The sequence below is a fragment of the Eleginops maclovinus genome, chromosome 8 (assembly GCF_036324505.1).
Source record: "Eleginops maclovinus isolate JMC-PN-2008 ecotype Puerto Natales chromosome 8, JC_Emac_rtc_rv5, whole genome shotgun sequence".
Taxonomy (NCBI): domain Eukaryota; kingdom Metazoa; phylum Chordata; class Actinopteri; order Perciformes; family Eleginopidae; genus Eleginops; species Eleginops maclovinus.
This window is the reverse complement of record NC_086356.1, coordinates 3,137,895-3,150,818: the sequence shown is the minus strand read 5'-3', so window position 1 is coordinate 3,150,818 and position 12,924 is coordinate 3,137,895.

Genomic DNA, 12,924 nt, shown 5'->3' with positions numbered 1-12,924 from the left:
ACTGCCTCACAGTCACAGTTTATGCTGAATATAAGGCACATATTGTTGTTTCAATCTATATTTTATTAAATATTCCTTTCAATATTTAAGCTAAAAACAAACTATGAAGTAGAGATAGATACAGACAAGAGGAGGTGAGTGAGGAAGAGCCTTTGTGGCGCTTTTCTTTTACCGTCTGTGCACTTGTGATCACAGTATGTATTCACAAGAGAGTGCTTGAATCAATGTCAAGTTATCTCGTGTGTGTGTGTGTGTGTGTGTGTGTGTGTGTGTGTGTGTGTGTGTGTGTGTGTGTGTGTGTGTGTGTGTGTGTGTGTGTGTGTGTGTGTGTGTGTGTGTGTGTGTGTGTGATACTCTCATTAGCAGCGAGTGTTGATAAGGAAGGTGAGTGATGTGTAGCGGAGACTGCATTTATAGCAGATCCTAATATAGTGTCTAATTGAAGAGACGCAGCTGATCCAGTCGGACCTGAGAGAGACTTAAGAGTATACTCAATATTGTAGAAACAAATGAGGAAAAACAAGAAATAAATAAATGCCAATCATAAGAATTTAAACCCCAAGGAGACTCTACTGAAAACTGTTTCCAGTCACAGCTTGATTTAACGTTTTTACCTGATACTTCAAAAATGGTTTGGCGAAATTGAACCCAATTGGAGTGGTTATGGAGCATGGTGGTTATTGAAGATGCTGAATTAATTTCTGACATTTTAAGGATACAAAATGGCAGTTTCAGCCAGAAAGTGAACCCTAATCCCTCACTTGGGAATGTCCCTTTTTGGACACCAGGTCAATTTATTTATTTGCTCATGCTTTGAACACAGATTTAATTCTCTAACTTAAGTTGAACTTGCAAATTCCCTTCTTTACCGCAGTACAAGACTATTTACTTTTATCAATAGGGTACGGAATAACTATTAGCCGACTCTAATGAAAGCTCATCTTACAGTAAGAGGGAAAATAATAGTGATTTATTTTAGGACTGGGTTTTAGAAGTCTCTCATGGTGTCTAAGTTGCTTAAAATTGAAGTTGAGCAGCCTGAATTGTTCCATCCGACGCAGTGAAAATCTAAAAGTAGTCAGCAACTCAGTGTCTCTTGGGTCTGTGAGGTGCATGGATAATCTCCAGATATCCTCTGGGTTTCATAAAGAACTTATTACATTTAATATGATATTCAAGAAATTCCATATCTAGGATAACACAATTACACTTTAATCACATATTGGTGTACGATAATAGGACTAAAGGAAACTCAATGGAACAGGATGGTAATGGGACAGAAGGGAAATAGTAGAATGGATGAGGTGTTTGGGAAACATTACTCTCCCTTTTTCTTTATTTATTTCAGACTGCCCTTCTTCTCTGGTCTCACTGGAGTCCTGCACTCTGTCCTGTGGTCCACCCGTCAAGTAAAGCAACCTGATACGTGTCACACTAGTTTGAGTCGCTCAGTGGCGGAACGTGGTCTGACTCTCGAGTACAAATATCCCCGGGTCAATCGGGGATCTTCCCGGCCTATAGAGCATGTGCACTTCCTTAAGCCCCGCCTCCAATCCGTTGCATCAACACATCTTCACGTCCATTCTTGACTGAAATCAGTGCATTTTAAAATGTTACCTAATGTTTTAAATAAAGGTGTTCATACTTGGTAGCTGATTTGCAGATAAATAAACAACATCATTGTCATCTCTTTCCCAATGTAAGTCAATGGGAAAACGTATGTTTGGGTCATAGAAGTGACTGACAGGACGTTGTAGTACCACCAACTGGCCTTTACAGTACAGTACTTACCTCTGAATTGCTCCCATAGGCATGTCTATGGATCAATCATTTAAACTGGTTTCAATAAAATGTCAGCTCAATAAAATGGATTGCATTGTGATCTTTATGTAGTCTAATTGAGTCACATTTACCAGTGACCTTTATTATGTTGTGGAATAAAGTGTCAAATCGAATCTGACCCAAAACTCATTCCAAAAAACCTTGAAGGGAAGTAAAATTCCGAAGTCTTTACGGGTTTTGGGGACTCATTCCTGCACCCCTCTATAGTCATCCTAACGTTGACCTTCTGACCTCCTCAGACAGGTGATACAGTCTGTGGGTGAAGCCTGTTTGGAGAGCTGAAGCGTGGCTGCAGCTGTCCTCCTGCATGGCGCTGCTCGCTGCAGCAGAGCGGCAGCAGCTGCTGATTGGCAGCTCTAATGACATGCAGCGGTATTCAAACCGGGAGAGGAAGAGGCTGTGATTTGGACAGGTGCCAACAGCTCTCCTTCTCTTCCTCCTCTCCTTTGTCTCTCCTCATTTTTTGTCTTACCTTTACATCACGTGTCCTTCCCTCCCATCATCCTTAACCTCTACCTTCCCTTTACCATGTCTCTCCTTTCCTTCTTTCCTGTTTCCTCCTTCCTTCTGCACGCTCTTCCTTTCATTTCTCAGTGTAATTTTATAGATACCTTACAGTTTCTTCCATGTCTTTCACACACTTTATCCCCTTCTTTTTCATTGTTCCTATGTCTACTTTTCCATTCCTGTCTGATCAACTTATTTCTATTTTTCAATCTCATCTTTTCCTGTTCTAGGTTTCATTCTATTTTTCTCATCCATCCATCTCCACCCCTCCTCCTCCTCTCCATTATGTGTGTGTGTGTGTGTTGCTGACAGCTGCAAATCATTAGTGTAGCAGGTAGATACACACACACACACTTACACACACACACACACACACACACCAACCACTCTACGCACGCAGACACACACACACTGCGGACAGACACACTGCTGCACCTGGCCTATTGCGTACGGTGTGCGAGTAAGAATGAGTATGCAGAGGCGAGGATGACAGAGATAAATAAACATTTGTATAAAAACATTTCAAATGTGCTTATTTTTAGGCAAACACACACACACACACACACACACACACACACACACACACACACACACACACACACACACACACACACACACACAGGCTGTTACACACATGCACACATATGCATGTTCAGACACAGGCTGTAACCTCTGTGTAGTTAAGAGACCAAAATGGGGCGAGATTGATGTTGCTACCTGCCACCAGAGACTCCTGCACACCCCGCCACGCACAGGAAACACAAACACACACACACACACACACACACACACACACACACACACACACACACACACACACACACACACACACACACACACACACACACACACACACTCTGTATCTGCTGACTTCTACATTTCCATTGTGGAATTTATGCTAAATATGCATATCTTAATTGCATTATCTGAAATAATTAGCAAGTGTATTTTTCTCGCACTCTTGTCCGAGCACGAGCTGAGCAAACAGCGCCGTGCTGCTGGGGTGGGGGGGGGGAGGGGGGGTGCAATTCCACCATATTAATCCAGTCCCCGTTTGCTAATTATTATCAGTTCTGCTGTGCGGTTACACTAACTGAGAGACAGGGGGAAACAAACGGAAATGTAATCCTTCTGTCTTACCTTTGTCGAAAAGTATTTGTAGTGAAACAAGAAGGGAAGGAAAGGAGGGAGGAAGGAAAGGAAGGATGGAGAGGTAGGTTGTTAAGTAGTTGAGTACAGGAAGGACACAATAATATTAACTTAAGCATCATCATCAAAAGTCTCGAAGTGAAACCGAATTCAAATTAAATAAGAAAGGAGAAAGAGAGGATTGAGAAAGAGGAAGGATGCATTAAAGGGGACAAGTTTAGGAAGGAGGTTAGGACGTCTAATAATTTTGACAAAGAACAAAGGAATTCAACTTTGGGATTTTAGACTTTGCAGACCATTTACATGCACTTAAACCTATACGACTTCAGGAGGGAGAAAACCCCCTAAAAGGAATGTAGGTAAACAGGTAAAAGGTGGAAATATTGGCAGTGAAGCGGAAAAGGACATGAGCAAGGGGTATGGAAGGAAAGGGACACAAACATGGATGGAGGGAGTAAAGGGGGTATCATCATTTTGACAAACGAATTAGAAAAGGGAAGATGTGAGTGTGCACATGAGAAAGAAGTGGGGTAAAATATGAAATGAAGATTAGATACATATCGTAAGGAAGAAGTGATGAGAGAGAAAGTTTCCTTTGAGTATTTAAAAATGGAAAAGTAAAATATTTTAGAGCCATTTTGGAAATATTAATTTCAAAGAGGACTTGAGATGAATAATTGAAAAGGGAACAACGTTCTTGAAGTCAACAACAGCTGCTGTCTCCAAAAGGAGGAAGGAGGAACGACGGAAGGAAAGGAAGGACAAACATTTTTAATTTCAGATACATCAGAAAATAACATTTAAAGATGTACTTAAAAGAAACAGAATTTTCAGGAATTTAATATTAAAATATATCAAAAATATTACAGATTATTCATTTTTATTGAATAAATTATACCTTCTTTCATTCGGTCTTTTGGTCCGATCAGCTGTTTGCTTCCTCCAACATATTTCACATTTGGTTAATATCACATTCAAAAACTGTCATTAATCCGAACAACAAGGGCCAATTAATATGTGTGTACTTCATACGGAAGATGTTATCTCCTTCCTGAAATATGAAAAGGTGAGCGTGATCCTTTAATCCTCTGAACACACTTCATTGTTTCTGAAGTGGAGAAAATACCTGCGAAGGCTTTCAGGGAAACACTTTCAAAATCTGATCCCTGATTTAGTTGTTTAATGAACACAAAGGCCTAGTACAGTAAACTCATTTGAAGTCTACTCCTTTGTATCCCTAACTCTTAAAGATACAACATTTTCCTGTAAGAAATCCTATGTTTTGTTTGCTCGTCTTGAGAAGAAAGAAGATGGAGCTGGGGTTGAAGTGGAAGAGAGGCGTGAAAGGGACAAATCCCAGGCATAAAAAGATGTTGAAACATAAAAGGGATTGTGTGTTTTGATATCTTCGTCAAGGGGCTAAACTGGCCTTCTGACAATACGTTTGAAAGATGCTGCAGTGTAGGATGTAATGGCCACTTTTTTAACCTTTACCATTACGGGGGATTTGTAGTAAATACAAAATAATGAAGGAGCTAAAGTCAGAGTTAAAGAGGCGGCACTGAAATTAGTTAAACTGGCACTTGAAATGTAAGTGAGTCAAATATCTTTCAGGCAAGCCTACAGTTTCTGAATCAGTCTCATCTTTTATTGGCGGTACGTTTAAACGCTTGAGTTTCAAATGGCGTGAATTTGCAATTAATCTCGGGATGGGTCTTTCGTTCTTAAAATAATCCTTCAGTCTCGTGCCTCTGCATTCGAACCCGGGTCTTCGTACATGGGCCGCCAACTCTACCAATTGAGCTTTAAGACGACCCCTTGTTGAAGTGTTTGAAGTGTGTTGGCTTGGCGAAATGTCAATAGAGGGACTTAAAGGGAAATCACTTCTGGAGCCGAAGCTGCTTAAAAAGTGGACGCCCGATATTGAGCCAAAAAAACCCCTCTGTCCACGTCCTTTAAAGTGATCACTGTGACTCTCAGACGTCATGATTTGAATGGACCTGAAGTCAGAACCTAGAAGCTGATGCAGCTCTGATCCACTGTTCTGCTCTGAATGATTATTGGCTGTTCGGCTGCCATGACAACTAACCATCCCCCCCTCCCCAAACCAGGAGGCCCGGGAACAATGTTTCTGTGATAGAGATGCAGAGCAACGCTTCCTCCATCCGATTACAAGTTAATGGCTGTTTTACATGGTCACCGGCAGCCCGGTTTAAGGTGTCCGGGCCTCACGGGGCCCCCTTCTGCTCAGCCGCCATCCCATCAGTCCACCTTAACAGCACTCTGCCTGGCACTCAAACCAGCTTTGTTTACTGACAGGATTTGGCAGTCAGCCATTTTGTTTTTTGCACATTTACATAAACACCAAATGGTGCCTGCTTCCTGTGTGTGTGTGTGTGTGTGTGTGTGTGTGTGTGTGTGTGTGTGTGTGTGTGTGTGTGTGTGTGTGTGTGTGTGTGTGTGTGTGTGTGTGTGTGTGTGAGAGAGAGAGTGCAGGGGCCACAGCAAGTTCCCTCTGTACTCGCTGCAGATGAAAATTGACGCCATTTTCCCGCTAAAGCCGATGAACTTGACACGAATGCTCACAAGCTGCAAGTTCATTTCTCCGTACCTTAATTTAGTTGATTACTAAATTATGCAATGACCCAGCCAAAGACATCGAGGGGGGGTGTGTGTGTGTGGTGGGGGGGGGGGGATACTTCCTGCTCGCCGCCACCCCGGGCTAAACATGTGTGCCAGGCAACACAGCAGAAAATAAATGACGAAAAGTTCCTCTCTCCCCCCCCCCCCCCGCTGCAGTGGGCCGTAATATAACCCTCATACATCAGGTGGACAGGGATACATACCATAACAATTTACATGTTCGGTATTATTAATTTCGCCTCTTTAAGCAGCGTATGCACGGACATGTAAAGTGAAGCAACTCGTTTTGCATTAAATGTGTAAAGCCGGTTCAAACTGCTTTCAACTGGAAGGATGTTTCAGTGTCTCTTTAAGACTCTAGTTAGTCTTCTTCCATTGGCTGACATTGATGGGGCGGGTCCACGGCACATTCTGCTAAGTCATCTTCTTCTGTCGCCCCCTGATGACGTCACGAGGAATCTTTTATGCTATTTTATTATACAATTCTTCCGATGTTTGTTGGTCTTTCAACACATAATAATACTATTGCAGCATCAATGAGTGAGAGTTGGAAGCGGTGTGTTTAGTATGTAATTCCTTATACTCACATACACGATATACTATTAGCTACATGCTACTTGAGGCCAAAAACACCCACCAACCGGTACGTTGGGCAACAGTGGATTATGTCCTTTAACGTTCCGTCACAATATATTGATTATTCTTACACAATACCCCTCCGCCTTTCACCACTGACACTTTTCATAAAGGCTAAGGGTGACCAGACGTCCTCTTTTGCCCGGACATGTCCTCTTTTTATGTCCTGTCCGGAGCGTCCGGGGGGGTTTTATAAATTCATCAAACGTCCGGTTTTCACCGTTTTTCATGGGACCATTAAGCGTGTACTTAAATTGAATGGCGCTTTGCACAGAAGTCTACTGTACTTAGACTTCCCCCCCAACAATTGCAAGTGTCCTCTTTTTCGCCACCTCAAATCTGGTCACCCTAGCTAATCTGGCCCACAAAAAAAAAGTATAAATGGAAGTTTAAAGTACTTTTCAAACAGGATGCTAACACTGCTCTACTGGGTGACATTCCTGTGTATTTGCGTCCCATCCATCAACCCTAACCTCCAGCCTTTATGGACTTCTTGCTCTTTAAGTCTGACTTCAGCCTCTGCTCAAGGCCTGAATGACTACAGTCACTAAAGGCTGTTATTCTGTTCTCGTTATTCCTTCTTTCAGTGGTGTAACCGGCCCCTTCTGTCTCTATCTAGAAGGATCCCTTTTATAAATTCTCTGATAACATTCGTAAAAGGTTAAAAAGTAAATTAATCAAGTGTTCAAGTAACAACAGGAAGAAGTTGAAGTAGCAAAGCATCAATTAAAAGAAAAGACAGTTGGTACCGCTTTACAAGAACACTACCCCTATAAAGGGTTTATGAATGGTCTGTAATTCATTTATTAATTAGGTTGTGAACACTTTATAAATCATCAATCAGCTTTTATAAGACGAGAGATAAACAGGGCCACTGTGACCGGTTGCTTGCCAAATAGTGAGCCCATATTTATCTGTACTGCTAAGCCTTATATTGGCTACTTAGCTTAAGAGATACCCAGAAACATCAAATTGGATGGGGGGGGATACCGAGGATGCTGGCTGATGAAGAAGAGGAAGGAAGCTAGGTAGCCAATATAAGTCTTAGTCATCTTGCCAAATAGTGAGCCGGTGTTGCTGTTATGAAAGCTATGTTGGAACTGGTTTATAAATGGTTTCTTAATGGTCAATAAACTCTATTATAGGGTTAGTCTTATTGTAAAGTGGTACCCAGTCAGGTTCATTAGTTGGGTTTTGGTACAGTTTATTATTTCCATCACTTTCTAGACCTCTAGTAGTGGTTATGATCGGAGCGTAACAGGAAGCCAGGTCAAGGCGTATAAAATGTAATGTATGGAGAAGGTTGTAATGGTATAGGTTAAACAATGTCCCATGTGAACTCAGAGGTCGACACTGACTTTGAATTTGGTGGTTATTAGAACACCATCCGGGCAGTCTTGGTATATTTTGACATACTTTTAGACACACTTAGGCACTCAAAATAAGTCAAAATGTCCTTCCTTCCTTCCTTCTGTCTGTCCTTCCTTCCTTCCTTCCTCCCTTCCTCTCCTTCCGCTCTGATGAAGACTCCCATCTCTTCAGGCTGTAATTAAGCCGCTCTGCCTCTGTCTCTGCGTTCAGTCATGGGTGGCTCATTGTGCGCATGGATTCCTCTGCAACGCTTAATTGGCTAAACATTGTTTATCCCACTTAGTTTTTCCTTCTCTACTTTTATTATTTGTATTAATATTATTATCAATATCACTCCCCCATTATCCCCCGTCCTCCCTTGGTCATCCTTCTTTCTTCAGATTATTTTCCATCTTCGTATATTATCTGTCTTTTGTACATTTTGACCGCTTTTTCCTTGGGTTTTTCATGTTGAATCTGCTCTCTTTTTTTGCGATCTCTCAGCTCCTCTGTGTCCTCCTCTCATCTGGCTGTGCTCCAGATCCAGCAGGGTTTTAGCCCGTGGTCCTAATTGTCAGGACGAGGCTAGATCCTGTATGAGACAGCCATATGGTGCCGCCTGGCTACAGGGTGAATCTCCCCAGGCATTTTAAGGTGAATGTTGTGCAAAAAGAACATTTCTATAAATATATGCTGCATACATGAAGTTCACTTGGACTCATACATTTGCAGTCGAAGTAAACATGGATGGATTACTAGATGGGCCTACAAGGTCACCTGATTTTGCCTTTCCCCTGCAAAATATGACCCCAAGAAACACAAAACGCCTACAAAGAAAGCAAACAAGCTGCAGACTGAGTTTGAAAACAGGCTTAACAACGACTAAAAATGACATAAATGATTAAAATTGAACAAAAAGACTCACAATATGACTAGAAATAAACACAATGTGACTTCTATACAATTGGTCTACTTACGTCTCCTTGTTTGCTATCAGGAACAACTCGGTGGCGACCTTTTCACTTGTACTGTGACTGTTTGACATCTGAGTCGTCGTAAAGACAGTCCAAAAGAGGGATTGTGTGTCCTGGAGGAATAAGAGAGAGGCAGAAGAGTTCTAGAATTGTATTGTTTGGGTGTCAGCTGGCAGAGTACAGTGTGTGTGTGTGTGTGTGTGTGTGTGTGTGTGTGTGTGTGTGTGTGTGTGTGTGTGTGTGTGTGTGTGTGTGTGTGTGTGTGTGTGTGTGTGTGTGTGTGTGTGTGTGTATCAGTACTAAGTGAAACTGCCCTCCAAGGTTAACATTTACATAACGCTCCTCTATAAGTTTGATTTATCGCTTCCAATCCGCATCCCTGCAATTTGTATGTTTGTTTTTTTTTTTTAAATCTCCTCTAGATCCTTTACAAAACATATCCATTTAGCTATCTGACCAACAAGTGTTCAAAGTAAGTCAACAATTAATGATATTTCTCACAGGAATGCCTGAGCTCATGCTAACCTGCTAAAGGGCTAAAATAAAACATTGTAATTATTAGTTTTTTGTTACTTCAGAGATAAAGGATTTTTGTCTTTAAAAATATGATATAAAAACCTAGCTCAGAGTTTATGCTCTAACAAGTATTAATGGTTAAACTTGTCTTTTTTCATTTTTCATGGTTCAAGCTCCAAGCATCTGTTCGATTTTGCTGAAGAAAAAGAAGAAAACTTTTCCTCTGAACTCTGGAGAAGTTATTTCTAAGGTTTGTGAGAAAATACAAAATCTGTTCTACCTATTTTTTTAATGCATGCATGTAATCTGCTCCTCATGTGACGGGTCGGGAGTTCAGCTATGCCAATATCTCCACACACACACACACACAAACACACACACACACCATGGCGTCACCTCCTAAATCATCAGGGAATACAACCTGTTGGTCACAAACACACACACACACACACACACACACACACACACAAACACACACACTGTCCAACACGATATCTCCCTGCATGTGAGCGTATAGTCCACAGGTAAGGGTTGTGGTTGTGTGTGTGTGTGTGTGTGTGTGTGTGTGTGTGTGTGTGTGTGTGTGTGTGTGTGTGTGTGTGTGTGTGTGTGTGTGTGTGTGTGTGTGTGTGTGTAGACATTTAAGGTCCCACTGGGAACTTAGGATCCAGCTGCTGATTTCAGAACAAATGACATCTGCTTCTCCACACACACACACACACACACACACACACACACCACCAAACCACCACCACCACCAAGAGTATATACAAACACACATGCTAACTGGTGGTGTGACACACACACACACACACACACAGACACACACACACACACACACACACACACACACACACACACACACACACACACACACACACACACACACACACACACACACACACACACAGACACACACACACACACACACAGACACACACGTCGGAGCAGATGTAGTGTGGGCCTGAGACACATGCTCGCCCTCCTCCAGTCAGGTGCTGAGAGAGCAGAGGAAGTCACCCGGAGAGAAACTCATCCCCTAAATAAAGATGTCTTTTATTGTGTGAGAAGTTCTAATGAAATATGAAGAGTGATGCATGGAGGGTGAATCATTTAGATTATATACAATAGCCACATTGTCTGATAATATTTAGAACTTGCAAACTTTTTTTATTTACTTATTTTATTTCTAAATCGATGTGTTGTGCTTAAAACCTTTTGAATTTACAGATCAAATTTACAAATTTTGCTGAAACGAGTCCCCAGAAAATGTGTGTTTTTACCCAAAAGACAGCCAGACACAAAAGGACGGTTAAGAAGAAATTAAACACATACATTTATTTATGTGGTTGTAAAACGCAGCTAGGCTCAAAACACAACCAACAAGAGGATCAAGTTGAAAATATGTATTTTAAATATGCACTTGAGCAACCAAATGGTGTTTGTTTTCTCGAGTTAGTAGGCCTAAGGATTTTGTATCTTCGGATGGATATAAAACCACTTCAAACATCCATCTTGAACAGAAGGTAATCTCATTTTGATTATTGGGTGTTTTAGGAATATTTTAGGGTAGCTATCGTCTGGAGTTTGCATGTTCTCCCAGAATTCCTCTGTGCACCATCCGTTATCGCTGTGTATAGGTTTCATCTGTCTTAAGGCAGGTGTGATTTGTTTAAATGTGCCTGTTTGGGTTTTAATGTTTTAATTCATCCATTAAATATATGTTTTTTTCAAAATGTTTATAAATCAGGTATATATTTTGCCTTTTTATTGAATTCAGTCTGCATTATGAAGCTGCAAAATGTGTATATGCATCTCCTTCATGGTAAATTCCTGCATATCCAGTTTATTTTTCCATTTATCCATTTATCTGTGGCTTTCTGTTTGTGTAAGAATGTGTGTGTGTGTGTGTGTGTGTGTGTGTGTGTGTGTGTGTGTGTGTGTGTGTGTGTGTGTGTGTGTGTGTGTGTGTGTGTGTGTGTGTGTGTGTGTGTGTGTGTGTGTGTGTGTGTGAGGGGGGGGGGGGTCAGTGGATCAGAGTGGCAGGTGCAGGGATCGCGGCAAAGCCCCTGGGCCGACTGCGGGGCTCGAACGCTCGCTGCGGCGATTAATCACCCGGCAAAATGCTTCTGACGTGCGGAAGAGGGAACGAGAGGAGCTTCATGTCTCTGCATCCTTCACTGATCGTGTGTGTGTGTGTGTGTGTGTGTGTGTGTGTGTGTGTGTGTGTGTGTGTGTGTGAGTGTCTGGGATGGAAATGATCACGGTCATCATGAAAACAGCAAAGTAGATTGTCACTTTGTTTGCAAAAATCCGGTTTCACACAACTTCTCTCATCGTAATTTCTATCAGTTATAATTTGACAGAGTACGTCGATAATAGTTCAACACACACCTCAGCAACATTCAGCATCCATCCGGGTAATCTGCTCTAACAAATTAGCTTTTCTGTCTTGGTTAGAATCATTTCAGTCTGAAAAACCACCATCGAAAACAAGCTTCTCTTCCAATATTTGCACCAGCGCTTTTCGGAAGAGTTTAAATATTTTCAGGTGGCCATACAAAAAAGGTAGAGGAAAGAAGTTGCCGGGTGCGCCTCTTATTCCTCAAGATATCCACCATTATTGGAAACAACTGAGCTATTTGGACACAGGGTGATCACAATACTTCCTAAAAGATAGAAGAATGTAGGGTGTATTTCTTGGCAATGAATCCAATCGTTTGACTAAAAAACAAATATGTCAACCGACTGTTTAAGGAAAGGTCCGAGAATCAATGTCTGTCCTAAATGTTGTATACATTGAAATCCAATGGACTTTGCCATTGACAGAGTCAGGCACCTACGGCAGCATGGGTAAAATAATCTTGTATTTGGCACAACCAGACACAAAATAATACCACAGACATTAGGATTCTCGCCCAGAGAATGATGGAGAGGAAACAAACGGAGGGAAGCGGAAACTGAATCTGTATTTGTATCATTCTGTCAGCCTGATGAGTTTAACAGAAATATTACCGTTGATGAGAACCATCAGTCTTTGCACATTATGTGTCCTTTATTAGGTTACAGCAATATCTCCCCCCCCCTCTCTCCCTGTCTCTCTTCTGTCAAAAGCATCCCAAAAAAAACCACATAGAAAACAATAAGATTTATCCAAACATGGCAATATAAACAGATGAGATTTAGACGGCAAAATATCCTTAATATATTTGGTCCTAAAGATGATTCAGCCATTAGATATCTTTATACGTTTTGGTTGTTTCTCTTCCTTTTCTTTCTTTGAAAATAATTGAGCTTAATGTGGTTT